Genomic DNA, 20697 nt, shown 5'->3' with positions numbered 1-20697 from the left:
CTGTGTGTCTCTGTTTTGGCTCATCGGATCTCATGGAGTTGGATTCTACTTGAAGACTTGATCATCTTTCTTGTTTCCATACTGCATCGCATTTGGATCATTTTCCAGCAAGTTATCGATATCAGTTTCCTTGACAGTTTCCTATTACCGATTGACAGTTTCTTGTTACTAGTTGCTTGGACCTATTTTGGTGATCTACCGGAACCCCTTTCGAAGCTTGCAGAGGCTTGGGAGTTGATTCTAATTTTCCTTGGCGTGTGGCCAACCTTTTACCATGATCTACACTTCATCCTTTGGATTTTTTAGAGGAATCTTTTGGTGGAGATCAACCTCATTGATTTTACACTTTAGGTCTCGTTCTTTGGGTTTTGATCCCTTTTTGGGCTGATCGAATCCTTTGGATTGTATCTATAAATGTAATTGCACATTAGAATGTAATCAATCAAAGAATCAAGTAGCAAGACAGAGCATAGAAGATAGATCTTAAGATTGAAGGTCTCGGTTGTGACCTATTCTGTATGTTCTACCAGGTCTGTGAGTTGGTTATGTTGTAACTTGGTTGTTACCAGTTGGTTGTAATTGATTTTCATGAAATAAAACAATCTATTCTGCATTGCCTCCATCATATATTTGTGTTTCCATTTTTTTTACTCTTGCTAACTGATTTAGATTGATCTCTTTGAGGTCCCTCGTAACCGATGACTGCTTCATCTGATCATTTGACTAACCTTCTAGAATGGCTTCCTTGGATGTTTGATCCTTTTACTTGTCAGGAACAATGACATGTACTTCTGGAATAGATGTGTCCTAAGATTGTTCTTCTGGATTCACATCAACTCTTTGATCTATCAAAAACTATCTCAAAATTGTTTCAGTTTCCTTAGTCACCTCATCTATCTTCCGGAGCATAAGCTTATTTACCCTTTTCTTACTTCAGAATCTATCCTTGGCAAGCTTTAATAATCTAATAACTTCATCTTTAAAAATGACTGAGGATTGATTTACCAATACATACTCCTTTATTCTCTCATCCTCTAAACTTTTTGTATGCCTTCTCGCATCCAAAATGTCATACAGGCTTTTACGCATCATAGATGATAACTCTATCAATGCCTTACTATAAACATCCATATATTCAACAACTGCTTCTTCAATTGCCTTCTAATCTTTATCATCAAATTTTTTATAATATGTAGGCACATTTTCAAATTTCCATCCTTATTAATTTCATCAATTAATTCTTTCAAGGTTAGTGAGGGCACAACTTCAAATGTACCTTCAATCTTATCAGATTTGAGAGCTTCATCTATCTCAGACTTCTGCCTCTTGCTTGCTCTGGCTTTTCTGGATGATTCAGATTCTGTTCTAGGCTTCTTTGATTGCTGAGAACCATCGGGCTAAGGTTTCTTCACCACTCTAGCATAGGTGGCTATCTTATTCACCTCTTTCACTGTTTCATCAAATTCTGTCTATATGTACTCGATAGTGGTGAAGACATACACTCTTTGGGGTTTCTCCTTCTTCCTCTTCTCCGCCCCATGGTTGATGTTGATTGTCGCTTAGGTGGAGGTGTTGCGTTCTGCACACCGGAGAGGTATGGACTGAGACTGTCTTGACTAAGCCTACTTCAGAGGAGTGGGAACGAGTTTAGACTTCTTGGGATTATCCATGTCCTCCTCCTTTTGTATATTTTGTTCTCTACCCCTTTGCAAATCCTTCTTATATATCCCCATTTGTTCTGCTAGCTCCTCAACTTCCTTCCTTACTCTCCTCTTCCTTGTCAGTCTAGTAAACTTCTTGTGCAAATCATGATCTTTTTCTTTATAGGTAATGAACCTTCCCTCCTTATCATCCACCCGTTGAATCAACAAATGTTGAGCATATGCATCAAGTGTGGTAGCATCCACCTCATACCCCATGGGCATGATCCAAATAGTTCTTGGCTCAACTGCCTCCATGTGGCATTGGTCCTTATCAACCATAAAGCATATGGTTTTCTCATATTTCTCAATGATCTCCTTAGGGATCCTTTCCCTACTTTGCATTGCTGCTTGGAATGATTTAAAATAGCCCCATAAAGAATATTTATGTGCAACAATATCACCTAAACCCTGAAATCCTTCCTTGATTTGAACGACCACCGATTTATCATAAGCCCACTGAATCTTTCCAATACCGAGGAGTTCATTTAGGAAATACAATGCTAAGCATACAAGCAAGGAACCGAATTTGAATACACGTTTCTTGTCTTGCTTAATCTTCTTCAAATTGCTCAATAACTCACTGAGAAGAACTGCACAAAGATCATACCTTTTGTCTTCCTTGAGCATCTCATAGGCTACAAATATAGCAGTACCAGATACAAAGTTCTGCCTACTCGATTGATACAATTTATATCTAGTCACCATCGAGGAAAATCTAACATCATGCTCTATGATATCATTGATAATCATTGACTAACTATCATGCTGAGATCTGGTATCCTTTGTCACCATTGTATTATGAACTTTCCTCAATTTGGGAATATCATTGATTGCATTTAAACTGGTAACTTCTTGAATCACTTTCTTGGTGATCTTGTGAGGTTGGTCCAGCCACATGAACTCATCATGGATTCGACTCAGAATGTATCAGACCCATTCGAGTTCATCAAACACCGAGAAATGAATGAATTGGATGAAACCCTTTTCGTGTAATGACTTGACTTTCGACATCAAATTTACCATACCATCCATCATCTACTTGGTATAAAGTGAGAGCATATCTGCATTTCCAAGCTCTTCAATGTTGCAGTGGATATATGCCCTAATATATTTGTTATGCAGTAAGTTCCATATGGGATAGAGGAAAAAGCACCTTCCCGACCATCTTCAGTAGATTTGAATGGGTGCCTCTTAAATACGGGCCTAGCTCTTTCAGTGATCTCAACCACCAAGGGAGTCACAACACCAAATGCAGATGCAAATGCCATTTTAAAACTAGGGTATGAAAAGATAGCTCACAAACAAAAAATACCTTTTTGAATCACAATCGAATGCTCAGAATCACTTATTGATCGCTACAGGCTCAAATTTTGCTGAGAAATCTCTTTTCATTCTGCTGCTTTGCTCTTTTTTTTCTTTTGTTCACATTGTGAGAAATGAATAGTAGAATGTCCTTTTTATCCACTAAAAACCTAATTTTAAGTTGTAATAAATGTACAACTCTAAAGATTTCCAGATACTTTATTTTTTAAGAATTCACTCACCGGAATTGCTAACTGCCATTAAATCTTTTGGATATCATCTGCACAACTAATATCCATCATCTTCAATTATCCTCAACTGGTTATAGATCTCCAAAAGGGGATTTATAAATATTTTCATGAAAATCTCCCCCCTAAGGCATTAGGCCTTAGTTGTCGGATGAGGTTCCTACACTAAAATTAGGTGTGGAGCCATTTTGAATAGTAGAATCTTGTTCCTTAACCCACATCTTCTTATGCTGATCTCTGATTTCTTCCACCTTATCTCATCTGATTTGTTCTTGTCTACTGGAGAGTTCCTGCTTACATTCTTGCTTCTGCAATATCTTGCAATATGACCAGGTTTATTGCATGCATGACAAATAACATTTCTCTGCATAGGCCCAAAGTTCATCTGATTTGGTCTCATCCTCAATTGGTTAGAAATATGGCCAAACATTCCACAAGCATAACATCTCTTATTCTGAAAATTGTTCATCACTGTTCTACACATGTTTGACTTATGACCAAAGTTGTTGCATATGAAACATTGATCGGTAAAGGTAGGACCATTGTTCATCATATTATTCATCATCCCATTATTCATCCTACTTCTACATTGAATTGCCATATGACCGAATTTACCACAAACAAAACATTTGCCATTGAATTGGTAAGCATTAGGTTGTCTTACGAGAGGTTTCTTGTTCTTCTGTTGATGAATGCTTTGACCAGAACCACAGGATTCTCCTTTCTCAAATCCAAGTCCTCGCATGCCTTTTCCATGTCTCTGAATTTCTAGCATCTCATCCAACCGGGCTGAATTGGATTTGAATTTTTCTTTTTACTCATTAGTAGTAGTCAACTCATCTCTTAGAATTATGATTTGCCTTTGAAGTTGTTGTCCATCATTCTTTGTTTGCACCAATTCAAGCTTTAATTGATCATTCTCATATGTCAATCTGCAACATTCATCCAATCTATCCTTTTGTGACTAAGTTAGAGTTTCTTCATCCTTCTTCTAGTCTTCAATCTCCTTTGTCAGCTTCATTACAATGAATTGCATTTCATTCTTCAAGACTGCATTCTCCCTAGCCAACTTCTCACATTCATCTCTCTTGTCTTGTAGGGCTTGATTATCAATGCTTTGTTTTTATTTCTCCTTGAGTTTTTCCATCAATTAATTTCTCTTTTCTCTAGAAGTGCTCACTTGATCTTTCAATGTCTTAATGAAGTCTTCAACTACATTCAAATTTATTTTCAGGGAACTTCTTTTCTTCCTGCATCAACATCTTCAAGCGCCACACGAAGTTATCTCTGCAAACCGGAGTCCATTGATTCAATCTTCTAGACCTTCCTCAAGATGTTAGGCTTCTTACGAGGAACTAAGCTCTGATATCAGTTGTTGGAATCAATGAACACTAAGAGGGGGGGGTGAATCAATGTTTTGCAATTTTCTAAGTCATTTAGCTGAACCTTAATCCACCAGATGCATAAGAAATAAATCAAAGTGCATAAACATAAAATAAAAAACAACACGATGATAAAACCAATATTTTTACGTGGAAACCCGAAAAGGGAAAAACCACAGTGGGATTGAGTACTAACAATATTATTATACTATGGCCAGAAGTATGATAAAAGTACATAAGGGGAATGCACTTTCATTCAGGCACACTACCTAGAGATCACTCCTAAATTACAAAAAGGGCTACAACCCGGAGGAAGGCTCACTACCTTACAACCTATTACAAAGTGATTACAATGATGAACGAAATCAAGTATAACATCTATCTATGCCAAAATGCAGTTCCGATTAGGTTCAAATCAACGCCTACAATTGTTTTGTCTCTTTGCTCTATTTTCCTACTTTGTCAAATATTGGAGCACCAAAACCTTCAATCACATTCACAAAAATAGCAAATTTTCTCTTACAGACCTCCCACACACATCAAACAACACAAAATTCTCAACCAAATCAATCTTATATATCCGCACCAACAAAAAGAATCATTTACTAAGTTGGCTTCCAAAAATCGCATAACACGCAATATGAAACGTATATCACCAAGTCAGCTCAATCCAACCACAAATCAAAATGCGGACCAAAACAAGAAGATAATAGGTTTCCCATAGTCAGTTTAATCACTACAAACATGAAACTGATCACCGAAATCAACCCAACAAATCTGCGACACATGATACACAAAGATAGCTTTGTTCTAACTGAATTACAGTATACCAGAGCTCTAAACTTGCACACGATTCAATAATGCATATTAGGATCATGAGATAATCTTTCTCAAACCTTCAATAAACTTTCTTGATCACCGCAACCAAAATTACAACACCAAAATCAAGATGTGCACATTGATCTCAAGCTTTATCGGTTACTCTGTTCCACCTTCCAGACTAATGCCTATGAATAATATGACTTTTGGTAAACTAGATTTATGCACATCGGATGTGATTTCTAAATTGAGTTGCCATCAGTGACAACCCCTAAACTTATATCATGCACCAATCTTCACCAGAACAATGTCTCTTGCCAACATCACCATGGTCTCATACTCCAACAAGACAACTACAAAAGAAACAATGACAACCACCATCAAGCAAAAAAATCCTCACATCCTCCAACATGCCACATATGGAAGAAAAAGGAACATGCCAAGGTGAACCATGGTAGCTATCACTAAAACCTACACCAATATCTACAAGAACATAAGCATAAGTTTCAAATGATAACAAAGGTTCTAAGTAATTTCCTTATTCATACCACCTAGAATAGCAACCAAAGAAAATTTCTATTCATCCAATCTACTCATACCTTAAACCAAGGTAAACCAACATAGATAAAACTTCATGTTGTCAACATATCAACTCTAAACCTATAATAAAGTCTCTGTATATCTAACCTCCTTTCTCAAAGAAAAATACCAATGCACAAATGACCACAGACAAGGCCAACTAATAAAGTCTACATCACCATTGAAACAATCTTGTGGATATAGATAGTCCACATCTAAGTTATCCCACTACAATCAATAGGTTGTATACACATACAAAGAGTATAACTTGTAGATCCAAATCAAATGAAACATGAACTCATTATCACATTAGTAATTAGTAAACCAAAATATCACAGAGGATAAATAGGCATATATCCCAAAAATCCAACTGCACGAGTAATGCCAAATCTGAAAAATACTAGTATATGAAGTCTATATATAGTACTTAGCATAGAAGATGTGGCTAACTCTTCTATCACATAGTGTGAAGGAAACATACATGATTTGCAAATATTGCAACTAAAAAACTTGCAATACCTCTCTCCCATATCCCAAACTAACATATAACAAACTGTGTAATGTAAGATCTTCTTCATCATTCCCATGCTAAAAGGATATCAAAATATAACATTCAATCAAATGAAATATGGAAACAATAAATGTAAACCTCTCATACCAAAGGTAGATCAAACAAACCATCAATTCCCACAACAAAGGGAATTATGCCCAAAGCCATAAACCATTTCTTGTACCTCTCCAAATAAGTCCTCAAAACTATATCTATAGTTTAAGATCAATAATAAAGAGAACAATAGAAATTCATAAAACTATGTATCCTCTTCTCAACAATTCCTTAGAACTTCTATATTCAAGACTTATTCACATGTGAAAACAAGATACAAAATATTGAATGAATTTTATACCAACTGGGCAATACATCTCAGATCATCTACTTGTTGAGTAGACCATGAGTGGGAAACAAGATTGTCATGTGCTAACAACATAAATCAATAAAGCTTATAATAAATGAAAATCTTTTCTTCAGATTGTTGGACACAATGGATCACTGAGAGGGGGGTGAATCAATGATTTAAATAATTTTCACTTAATCGGAGTTATACCGGTTCAATATGAAATAAACAAAATGCAGACCGGTTACCAAAGAAATGCAAACAAAGCATGTGGGAGAAATATCTAAAGAAATAATACAATACACACATGGAGATGTAACACAACACTAGATGTATGAGGAAAACCCAATGTGGGAAAAACATGGTGAGAATAGCTACTGGAGGTCTTCTGCTCCAATCCAGCCTCACAATGAAAATATCTGATTACAAATTTTAGGGCACGAACCCAAGGAGCACCAACCCCTAATTTATGAGCACCAACTTAAAGAAGCACCAACCCCTACACAATTTATAGGCTACAACCTAAAGGAGATACAACCCCTGCACTAAGCATCTACTCAGTGTAAACAATATGAAAAATTCAGATATACAAATGAGATCCTTGCTTCAAATGAAGTTTGTGACCTTTCAAAGCTTTGCACTGCTGGTTTCTATCTTGCCGGTTTGTATTAACTCAACACACAATTCAAATTAGCCTTCCTGTTGGTTCTAACTCTCCTTAATCTTCTCTCTCTCTATTATGCTGAATTCAAATTGTGAGATTTTGCCAAGATCAAGAGGCAATGGAAAGCACAAATAAGAGAGACAAAATAGATGATAGAAATAAACTCTATTCTATCAAGATGCAAAATATGATCAAATGGATCATTACAAGATATAGATTGATTACCAGTGATTGTCCGTACAAACAATGTAGATGAGCCTACTTATATAGGCAAGGCTATATGGATATGTGAGCACACAAACATGACATGTGAATCAATAAGAAACAAGGGTAGGTAGGAAATAGGTGTGGGTAGGTAGGAGAAACAATATAATATTCCACATGAGGTGGAATGTAACAACAAGATAGGATCAACACCATAAAAGGTGGAAATTCTCCTACACACACTATCCCAATGTGGCACAAACACCCAAGTGTCTCATACCCAAACTACTATTAAATTCATGTACCTAAGTAAACTTAAGTAAGGTGTAATAATATCCATTATCAATAATTATTTACACCAACACCCCCCTTAAGTGAAATGTAGGGGAATGCACTTAAGTCTACAATGCAACTAAGCAATGCAAGATGGGTCCCGGCTACTAGGCCATGTTAAGTACCCATGTATAGATTCAAATGCATACAAACCAATGCAATGAAATCTCTCACAAAATAGGGAAAGAGAGAAAAACCCAATGGGAAAAAACCCTCCCCCAAAAGAGACATGATGAAAGAACACAATGCTCTCAATGATGAATGAGAAGAACAAAACTGTGTCCCCCCATAAGAGAGAAGAAGAGACCATGAAGCCCCCCCTCAATGTTGAATCTCATACAAAGATGGTCCAATGATGTTGACCAAAATACCTCCCCATAAGGAAGAAAGAGGGCCAATGTTGTACCAATAATGTCAAAGTGTGACAAAACCAAGTACCAAGTCAATGACGATGAATCACTCGCTGCAACAAAATGTAGATCAGGCATGGAGACAACCTATTGTGAGCATCATCTAGACACTCAGAAATAGAAGAAATATTGGTACAATCCAAGTCTCATGGGAGCCATGCACAAATGTGTACAATCTAAGTCTCAATTGGAGCCGTGCACCAAGTCTCACAAGATATTCCTAAGCTACGTGTACAAGAGGATTACATCAAATAGTCAACAATAACAAGATACAAAGAGGTGTGGCACTTTATGATAGTGCGACTACAACATTTCTCAAGCAAGAGCATACATCATGATAAAATATTCAAATGTGGAAACATGAAAATGATGCCACCAACAAAGAAGCCCTGTAGAATACTGTAGATGAAGATGCCTCCGAATGGAATTTCACCAAAATATATAAATGAACAACTGACCCCCCATAAAAAGATCATGTTGGCACTTGCAAATAATGGCAAAGTGAAATTTTAATTTCAATGATTACAACTTCTCAAAATGAGATATAAGAGACTTCAACAAATACTGCTAGTGATCTAAACTGAGATCCAAGCAAAATACAAGTACCAAATGTATATGGTGAAAATGGATAGCAATAAACAACAATAATTGAAAGACTAAAATGGATTCAACCACTAAACCCTAGCCTAACAATGAACAAAGATCCACCATAACATATGAAGATAACCTAAGACAATGCAAATAACTCAAAATCACAAAGATTATACCATCACATGTCCACTAGGGTTTTGATCTCCATTCTTCCTATCTCCATTGATCTTGTTTGATATGCTTGCTCTCAGATTTTTGTATGCACAAGAGCTCAACAAAGAACGGAATGTGGTTGCAAGTAGAATTGTAGTGTAGTCAATTGATCAAGTAGTTAGGGTTTATCAATGAAGAAAGCATCTCCTTAAATAGAAGACACAATATGAAATGGAGGGTTAAGATTGAGAGGTGTAAAAAGAGAGGTCGGCTAGGATTAAAGGGTAGGTATAAGAAATACCAAAATAATGAAAGAGGTAGGTAGTGTAGGAATTAAGAGATGAATGACATGTGTCATGTGTGGAAAAAGATAATGAATTAATTAAATAAATAAAGATTTATTTAATTAATAGAAGAAGTAGAACAATTAAATAAATAAAACATTTATTTAATTTAGGAAAGGGATAATTTAAATAAATAAATGTATTTATTTAAATGAGAAATAAGGCTAGAAGAGGATAAATGAATTAATTAAATAAATAAAGATTTATTTAATTAATAGAAGAATTAGGCTTAGATAATTAAATAAATAAAATATTTATTTAATTAGACATGACAATTTTGGGTGTCTACACCAAATATGCCAAGAATGGCAAAATATAGAAAGTAAAATTTCTACTTAAAATCATTGCAAAAAAATTGTAGATTATGAAAGTAGACAAAAAATTATGCACTTTCAAAAAAAAGGGCACCTGAAAAGGAGTCCATATGAGCCCAAACGAAGCCTCCAAAGTTGTAAAAATTGGGATTTCATGATTTTTGCAAAACCTGTATCTAAAAATAAAAAAAATCCCGCACCATTGTACAGATCACGAAATTCTACCCCAAAACAAAAACAATTGCTCGAAAAAAGGAGTTCAGATGAGTGAGATATCACTATTTGAAAATTGCCTGCAAAATTATAATTTCTGGAAAATTTCCGCCGCAGCTTCAAACTTCAAATGCCTCTAGATTTGGCCTTCGAAGTCCTATTTGGATGAAACAAAAGACAAAAATGACTTTCTTAGACCTCCTCAATCCAATGGTAACCTCATATTTGACCCATCAAGCTTCAATAATAACCTGCAGTAGAAAGCTCCAAAATGCAAACCCCATATAACATCAAATTTCTCTGAATTGGCAAACCAATGACACTCTAATGGCTCTGATACCATTTGAGACATGGACCAGCTCTGATACTATGTGACATTTTTCCAAGATCAAGAGGCAATGGAAATCACAAATAAGAGAGACAAAATAGATGATAGGAATAAACTGTATTCTATCAAGATGCAAAATATGATCAACTGGATCATTAAGCGTTACATACAATGAATATGAATCTTCTTATATAGGCAAGGCTATATGGATATGTGAGCACACAAAAATGACATGTGGCTCAATAAGAAACAAGGGTAGGTAGGAAATAGGTGTGGGTAGGTAGAAGAAATAATATAATATTCCACATGAGGTGGAATGTAACAACAAGATAGGATCAACACCATAAAAGGTGGAAATTCTCCTACACACACTATCCCAATGTGGCACAAACACCCAAGTGTCTCATACCCAAACTAATATTAAATGCATGTACCTAAGTAAACTTAAGTAAGGTGTAATAATATCCATGATGAATAATTATTTACACCAACACAAATCACACTTGGTCGCTCTCTATTAGGTACTGCTTCTTTCAGTTTGTCACCTCTGCATTCTATGCTCACTCTGCCAGTTTGTTCCTTACACTGGTTTACCCTTCTTCTCCTTACCGGTACAATATTCACTCACAAAACACTTCAAGTGTTTTTCTCTTTGGTTTTTAGACAACAATTTCACTCTTTTCTTCACTCTTCAGCAGCAACAGTATCTGTCTTAGGTCACCATATTTAAATTGAATCTTTCTCGCCAAAAACCAATTCAAACAGAGGGTGGATAGGGTTTCCTTCTCTTGACCAAATCTGCATCCAATCTAATCTGATCCACCTTGGATCGCACACCTCCATTGGAGGAATAAGCCATCATGCGTTTTCCATCTGTCCAAAGTATGTTTGCCAAAAATAGAAAACCCGACCATGATTTTTGGCCTTGAAATTTGTCAACTCATTTATGGCCTAGTTGTTTCCTTCTCAAGGTCCTCTTGCAATCCAATTTCCTTTCTTTGGTCCAGGTGCCAACAACCCTTTGATCTTTCTCTGTCGTTCATTCTTCCTTGAGCCACATCAATCTATTATCGACTCGTGATTTGTGGTTGTTTCATTTAATATCGACTGACTGCTCCAACAACCATGTCAATGGAAAATTCATTGACCTCTGCATTCTCACCACCTCAGCTCCATGTGGCATCACATGGACATACATTCAACTCACTGACATAGGGTCGGTTTAAACTTGAACATTCAACAAACTCATGCCAACATAAGCCCTTACCGGTGAGACTTTCTCCTATTGCTAACCGACAGTATACACTACACCGGTAGCACCACTTCACCTCAGATGGTTTGTGATATCTTTGTCACTCTGCCTTTTTATCACAAACATTATCACACATAGATAGTCATCATTTATACTGGTTACAACTTGTCATGTCAACACACAACTTCATATCACCTCTTACTGGTGATGTCATTGATAGTCTCAATACCTACTTATCTTCCATCATACCAGTTGACAAGCCTTCATGTTAATCTTCCTTATGTCAATTTAATATTCTTCATATCGGGTTGAAATATCTCTACCGGTAGCCTGTAATACCAGCTGACATCAATGACAACTCAATGCCAACAATCTCCCCCTTTGGTATTGATGTCAATATTATCTATTCCAGTTTCTCTCCCCCTTTGACAGCAATGGCAAAGGGAACCTTAGTCTGACACAAATAATCTCTCCCTTGGCTACCCCTGGTTAGGACACAATCTCCCCTTGTGTCCATGCTTCATGATTCAAGAGTCTTAAGATAGTAACAATGGTTGACTCCCCCTAAATCATGCATCCTCCTATGCATTTAAGTGCTACTGGATGGTGGGACAACTCCCATCTTTTGTCTCAAGTACTCAAATGGGCCCAAAGGAAGTGGCTTGGTAAATATGTCAGCAATCTGCTCACCAGTTGGAACATATTCAACAATGACCTCCTTGTCTGCTACCTTCTCCCTCAAGAAGTGATACTTGATTGCAATGTGTTTTATTCTTGAGTGCATTACTAGATTCTTGGAGATGTTGATTGCACTTGAGCTATCACACTGGATTAGAATAGGATCTGGTATCTCCACCAGCATGTCTTGCAATGTTTGCTTCATCCATAGCACTTGTGAGAAACATGTAGTAGAAGCTATATATTCAACCTCAATAGTGGATAATGATACTATTATTGCTTCTTGTTGTGCCATGATACTAACCGATCTCCTAAGTAGAAAGCACCTCCACTTGTACTTTTCTGGTCATTAATACTTCCTGCCCAATCTACATCAGTATAAGCCTACAAAGAGAAGTCTCCTTTCTTTGGATACCACAAGCCATAGCTGATAGTTCCTTCCAGATACCTGAAGATTCTTCTGACTGCATTTAGGTGAGATTGTTTAGGAGCAACTTGGAATCTTGCTACCATGCAAACAACTTGTACAATATTAAATATAATAGACTACCAATCATAGACCTATACAATGTTTTGTCAACTTCCACTTACTCATCTAGTTTGCTCAACTTACAATCGGTATCCATGGGAGTACTTACCAGTTTGTTGTCCTCCATTTGAAATTTCTTCAGCATGTCTTTCGCATACTTGGCTTGGGAGATGAAAATGTCTTTCTCCTGCTATGAGATTTGCAAACCAAGAAAATAGGACAACTCACCCAGCATGGACATCTCAAATTTTGTCTTTATCTGATCTGCAAATTCTTTGCACATGATGTCCTTGTCTCCACCAAAGATAATATCATCCACATATACAACCACTATAATCATGTGATCTCCATTTACCTTGAAATACAAGTTACCATTTGCATTCCCTTTGTGGAATCCTTGCTCCTTCAAGTATTTATCCAACCGGGAATACCATGCTTTGGGAGCCTACTTCAAACCATACAAGGCTTTCTTCAATTGGCACATACAAAACTCTCATCATCATGTAAAAGATAACCCTCTGGTTATTCCATATATACCTCTTCTTCAAGGTTACCATTCAAAAAGGCAAATTTGACATCCATTTGGTAGACCTTATAACCTTTATAGGTAGAGAAAGCTAAAAACATTCTTATTTCCTCTAACCTAGCAACCGGTGCAAAGGTTTCTTCAAAGTCAATACCTTCCACTTGAGCATACCCTTTGCAAACTAACCTTGTTTTATGCAGATTATTTTACCTTCTTCATTCATCTTATTTCGATAGACCCACTTGGTACCTATGACATTCTTGTCTATCGGTCTAGGAACAAGTTCCCATGTTTCATTCTTCTCAATTTGTGTCAACTCTTCATCCATGGCATCTACCCATTTCTCACTTTTGCTAGCTTCATTGAAATTTTTAGGTTCAAGTTCTTTCATGAGGCAAAAATTTACCTACTCATCATTCCGAGTTAGTCTTCTTTTGGTTTTCACACCTTCATTTTAATCTCCTATGATTTGTTCTTCTGGATGGTTCTTCTGCACATACCGGTTGGAGTTCTTGCTTGGTGCTTCCTCTTCTAGTCCATTTTCAGATTGATCTTCATGCTCATCATCTAAAACATCAATATAGGGTGCTAGTGCAAATTCTTTCTTATGTAGGTCTTCATCTATTCTCACATTTATACTATCAACCGTTTTTCTCAAATTCTTGTTGTGACATTTGTAGGATTTTCTCTTGGTTGAGTAACCCAAGAAGATTCCTTCATCACTTCTGGAATCAAAACTTCCTAATCCATCTGCATCTCTCTTGATGAAGCACTTACTTCCAAACACTCTAAAATGCTTGAGTGATGGTTTCCGGTTGTACCATAACTCATAGGGAGTCATTCTACCATTTACTCTTAGTTGTACCTAGTTCAATGTATAGACAAAAGTATCAATTTCTTCCTTCTAGTATGTATCCAGTATGCTAGCCTCATTTAACATTGTTCTAGCCATTTCCTTTATTGTCTTGTTCTTCCTTTTTGCCACACCATTTTGTTGTGGTGTTCTTGCTGTTGAATACTATCTCTGGATTCCATGTTTCTCACAGTAGTCAATAAACTCATTTGAAGAATATTCTCCACCCCGTTCTGATCCATTATCACTTTCAACCATCCTTCTAAAAATCTTGAATCTTTCAAATGCCTGTGATTTTTCATGTAAAAATGTCACCCAAGTCATCCTTGAGTCCTCATCAATGAACAACATGAAGTATCTCTCACCAGTCAGAGCCCTTGTCCTTGATGGCCCACACAAATATGTATGCACTAATTCTAGAGGTCTTGAGGTATTGTACTCTTTTGTTTTGCAACTTACTTTGATTTTCTTGCCTCTGATACATTCATCACAAAAAGTACTTGCTGGTATTTTTATTTGTGGAATGTTTCTTACATACTAGTTCTTCCTTATCTTCACCAGATTGTCAAAGTTCACATGACCTAATCTCCAGTGCCACAACCAACATTCATCAACCTATCCCATCATGCATTGGGACTCATATAATTTCTTTAGATTGTAGACATTACCATCTGTTCTCTTACCTTCTGCCACAACTCGACCGATACTCTGTTTTCTTATCTGAAAACCGATAGAGTCAAATGTGAACTTGTACCCTTTGTCACACATGTGACTAACACTCTGCAGATTATGCTTCAGTCTTTCCATGTAGTACACATCATGAGCCTTAAGATCGCCATCAATATTCAATGTACCATGACCTTTAATCTCGATGGATGAGTTGTCACCAAAATGGACTGAACTGCCATTCCAATCATCAAGCTTGATAAACTTTTTCTTGTCTCTGGTCATGTGATTTGAGAAACCACTATCAACTACCCATAAATTCTTCCTTTTAGCATGTAGAGTAGTCTGCACAATAAAGCTTGACACTGTCTTATTCTTCTCCTTCTCTATCCAAGCCTGTTTCTCTTCTTTCTTCTCCTCTTCTGTCATCTTGTGTTCAAGTTTAGTCTCTATCTTTTGATCCAGTACTATTTTCTTTTGCTCACCAGTTCTCAGCTTACAATGCCTTGCTATGTGACCAAAATTTTGACACTTGTAACATTTTACATTAGCATTGAAAGATGTATCCAAAGAATTCTTGTAATACATCTGTACACTTCTCCTACACTCATAACTCTTATTACCAAACTCATTGCAATTATAGCAAGTGACATTTGTACCTTGTAATGCAACAAATGAGTTTCTACTCTCAAAACTAGGGTTTACATTCATTTTCCTACAGTCTGCCATTTTATGAACGGATTTATTACACCAATGAGAATAACCATGAAAGTTTGGAACATACCAGTTAGATTGTCTTGGTCCTATAAAAGACTGCCTCACCGGGAGTCTTCCTTTCATGTAGCTGACTCTGGTGAATCCTTCATGATCAACTCTTGCATTTCTCCTTTGATCTGCATGTCGATGCATTGAGTATGGTCTCTGGTTTATTGATCGTGTATACCAGTTTGTATGACGATTCTTAACAACACCTACATATGTCTTCTTACCGATATCTTTTCTTATCGTGAATGTCTTCTTCTCTTCACCTTCATTTGAAGAAGTAAACAATATCTCCTTACTAGACATGTCTTTTCTATTTGAACTTTTCCCCTCTTCAAATCCTAAGCCACCAGTATCCTTAGATTGCTTTTGTTTGCTCAACATCTTGTCTAAAGCTTTGGTGTTGCCTTCATATTTGCTTCTCACTTTCATTTCTTCCTTGCTTTTCTCTAATTCCTTCTGGAGTTTGACAATTTCTTCTTCTAGGTTCTGATGCTCCTTCTCCTTTTTACTCAAAATGGTGCTATTAACTTCATAGATCCTCTTGGCTTCTTCCAATTGAAGTTTTAGATTTGCAATTGTTTTCTTGGACTCTTCAAGAGATTTTCCAACATCTCTTGTTCTTCTGCTGTAACCTTTTTCACCCTCTTTAGATCTCTTCTTGTTTTCCTTAGCTCTTCCAAGGCACTGATGAGCTTTGCTTCAAGATCTACTTCTCCTTCTTTCTCTTCCTCTTCTCCTTCTTTAGGTACCAAAACCTCTTGGGCCATGAAAAGGGTTGCACTGACATTATCTTCACTGCAATAGTCATCTGAGACACTCTCCTCATCGGTGGTATCAATTTCATGTGTGTAAAGGTTGTTCTACTTCTGGTTGCCTCTTCTATCATACTGGTAGATATTCTTCTTCCTATCTTTACCGCATGGTCTGCCACTACTTGATTTATCATCTTCCTTCTTATCACCATAGGGACATTTGGTAGCGAAATGTCCAATCTTTCCACAGTTGAAACATTTTAGGGGCAACTTGCCTTTGTATTTTCTTGAACCCGTCTTGAGTCTTCCGACAAAGTTTTCCATGTTATCATCAGAATCTTCACCAATTCCATCATGAGAAGACTCTTCTTTTCCTTTTCTTGATGTTTTGAATGTAGCTTCTTTCTTCACAACCTCAGTACCGTCAGTCCTCATTTCATAAGCAATTAGGGAACCATATAACTCATCCATTGTAAAGACTTTCAGATCTTTTACTTCTATTGTAGAAACCTTTGTATCATACTTAGGTGTAAGAGATCTAAGTACTTTCTTCACTACCACCTCATCTTTTATTTCTTCTCTAAGCGGTCTAATGGTGTTTGTCGTTTCATCAATCCTTTGGAGATAGTCAACAATCTTCTCTTCATGTCTTATCTTCAAGCCCTCAAGCTGTGCTCTCAGTGTCTTTAACTTGGCTTCCTTGACTTTAGCATCGCCTTCAAATATTTTCTGCAACTTATCCCAAGTTTCTTTGGTAGATGAGCATTGCATGACCTTAACAAACTGATTATCAGATAACCCACTAAGAATAGCATTCTTTTCCTTAGCATTGTTCTCATATTCCTTCTTAGCATCTGGATCGGTAGGAGGATTATTAGGGAAAATATACCCATTCATAACCGACATCCATACATCAGAACCAAGAGAGGACAAATAGGTTTCCATTCTTCTACTCTAAAAGGCATAGTTGACACCATCAAACATAGGGGCTTTTGAGGAGGTTGATTCATTTCTTGCCATTGTGAACACCTGACAGGATCTACCCAAGCTAGAGAACGCTTTGAAAAAACAGGGTACCTATGCTCTGATACCAATTTTTGGACACAATGGATCACTGAGAGGGGGGTGAATTAGTGATTTAAATAATTTTTGGACACCTGCATTAGAGGAATAATCCATCACACGTTTTCCATCTGTCCAAAGTATGTTTGCCAAAAATAGCAAAGCCGACCATGGTTTTTGGCCTTGAAATCTGTCGACTCATTTATGACCCAGCCATTTACTTCTCGAGGTCCTCTTGCAATCTGATTTCCTTGCTTTGATCTAGGTGCCAACAACTCCCTGATCTTTCTCTGTTGTTCATTCTTCCTTGAGTTGCATCAATCTATTATCGACCTATGATTTGTGATTGTTTCATTTAATGTCGGTTGACTACTCCAACAACCATGTTGATGGAAACTTCATCAATCTCTGCATGCTCACCACCTTAGCTCCATCTGCCATCACATTGGCATACATTCAGCTCACCAACACAAGATTGGTTTAAACTTGAACATTCAACAAACTCATACCGACACAAGCCCTTACCGGTGAGACCTTCTCCTGCTAATAACCGATAGTATACACTACACAGGTAGCATCACTTCACCTTTGATGGTTTGTGATCTCTTTGTCACTCTACCTCTTTATCACAAACATTATCACAAACAGACAACCAACCTTTATATTGGTTACAAATTGTCATGTCAACACATAATTTTATATCACCTCTTACCGATGATGTCACCGACAGTCTCAATACCTACTTGTCTTCCACCATACCAGTTGACAAGCCTTGATGTTAATCTTCCTTATGCCAGTTCAATCTTCTTCATACTAGGTTGACATACCTCTACCGATAGCCTACAATACCGGTCGACATCAATGACAACTCAATGCCAATAGTCCATAATGGATTCACATCCATAACCAGATGTAGGCTCCTTGATCTTTTTGTTGAAATCCTCATCAAAGAGTCACCATCTCAACATATTATCCTAAAAAACATGAGATCTCATAGCCTTACCCATGTCTCTCTAGTCTCCATGAGCATAAACCAATCAATCCATGCCAACTTCAAATGCGATCTTGCAAAATGATGCAGTTCCAAGCAAATGATTAATACCTCAAAACTAAAGAGAAACAACAAAACCTCACTAAAAACTCAAGAGTCCTCCATGGCACCAAGATGTCACCATAACCATCCATCATGGCCAAATCTCCTATTAAACCGTGTAACTAAATTCTTCAATAACCATAGTAATATATTGTCAGTGTTGATTATTTGTGTTATGATCATGATCTCTAGTTCTAGAAATGAAATACCCCATATAAGACCGATCTCTCTATTTTAAAGTGTACCATCTTATATAGAAGATAAATGATAGTTGATAAGGTTTGATGTTGTTTGTTTGACAATATGAATAGTTTCATTGCATATTAGATTAATAGGTTTGATTATTGTTGCGTGATTTGTTAAGATTAGTGTTTTGAATATTTTGTACTTGTATCTGCTCAAATGTATATTTTTGCAAGCGATAATTTGTCATGGATTGTGAACAATGGATTGTTTTTGTATTTTTTATTGTTTTTTTAATTTTTTAACATTTTCTAGCGTTATTTCATGTTTCTGGATGCTTTTCAAGACTTTGTTCGATGTTTTTGATTTTTTTTAGGACATTTTTTGATGTTTTTTAATTTTTTTATAATGTTTCTTAATGTTTTTAATTTGTTTCAAGACATTTTTTGATATTTTTAATTTTCTTATGATATTTTTCAAAAATGACGATCTAAGATTTGCCCCTAGTCAAATGCTATGGACAGACTTGTTATGGAGATAGGAAAATGACAGTAAAGATTGTCAAATCTCAGGTTATGAGAGGTATGAACAAGGTTTAATATGAAAGTTGGCAAAAAATGGAATGTAAAATGCAAGAATGTGGAATATGGAATGTCAAATAGGATAAAGGTAGATTTTAGAGCAATAACGTATTACACATGGCACCTATTTGTCAGGTTTTCACCATGGTACTTACCCCAAAGTGCTTGTTTGTCAGGTTTTCACTAGAGAATAAATTATTTTTCTTTATTTTTTTAATTTTCCATTCTTTTGTGTCACATGAGACATGTATTTGCCAACTTTTCATCAAGGAGATGATTTTTTTTCTTTTTCATCTTTTTTGAATTTTTCAAGGGATTCCTTGAGAATTATATATGGAATTTGCAAAGGTGCATGTTGATGATGGGTTATAGTAATGGTTCACCTTCTAGGGTAGCCAACTGATAAGTACCAGATCCATATGCTACTATTATGATAAAAGGGCCCAACCAATTATGTTAAAATTTATTTGTCTTTTCTCTTTTTGTTTGGTTCCTCTGGTTCTCTTTGAGGACCAAGTCTCTTACCTCATAATAGTGAACTCTGACCTTTTTGTTGTAGCTACAATGGAGATGATTTTGGTAGGTTTGCAAGTGGTTTAGTTTATTTTGATGCTTCTCATCTAGCAGGTCTAGCTCAGGCAATCTAGATACTCGATACTCTTCATCTAAAATTAGGTTCTACAAAGATAATCTCAGGAATGGCAACTCGAACTCAATTGGAAGTATGGATTTTGACTCATAGATAAGGGAAAATGGAGTGGTTTCGATAGGGGTATGGATATTAGTTCTATAGGCCCATAAGGTGGGGTTGAGATGAACACAACAATCTTGGCCAACACCATTGACAATCATCCTTAAGTTTTTCAAAATGATTTCATTGGAGGCCTCAACTTGACCATTTCTTAGTGGGTAATATGGGGTTGTGAGATGATGTTGGAAATGAAATTTATCACAAAGTTCATAAACATCTTGGTTCTTGAATAGGTGATTGTTATCTGTGACAATGGACAATGGGACTCCGTGTCAACATGAGATATAGTTGAGAATGAACTTGGTGATTTGTTTACCTACAACATAGGTTAGGGGATGACTTAAATCCATTTTGTAAAATACTCAGTGGCGGTTAGGATGAATTCATGACCATTAGTGGATTTTGGATTAATATTTTTGATGAGGTAAATTACACATGAATAGAAAGGCCATGGAGATGTTATGTAGTGCAGTTCTTGAGCTGGCGCATGGATGAGTGCTCTATGTATCCGAGACTAGTGACATTT

This window comes from Cryptomeria japonica, chromosome 11 (genome assembly GCF_030272615.1).
Source record: "Cryptomeria japonica chromosome 11, Sugi_1.0, whole genome shotgun sequence".
Lineage (NCBI taxonomy): Eukaryota > Viridiplantae > Streptophyta > Pinopsida > Cupressales > Cupressaceae > Cryptomeria > Cryptomeria japonica.
This window is presented reverse-complemented; position numbering follows the sequence as displayed.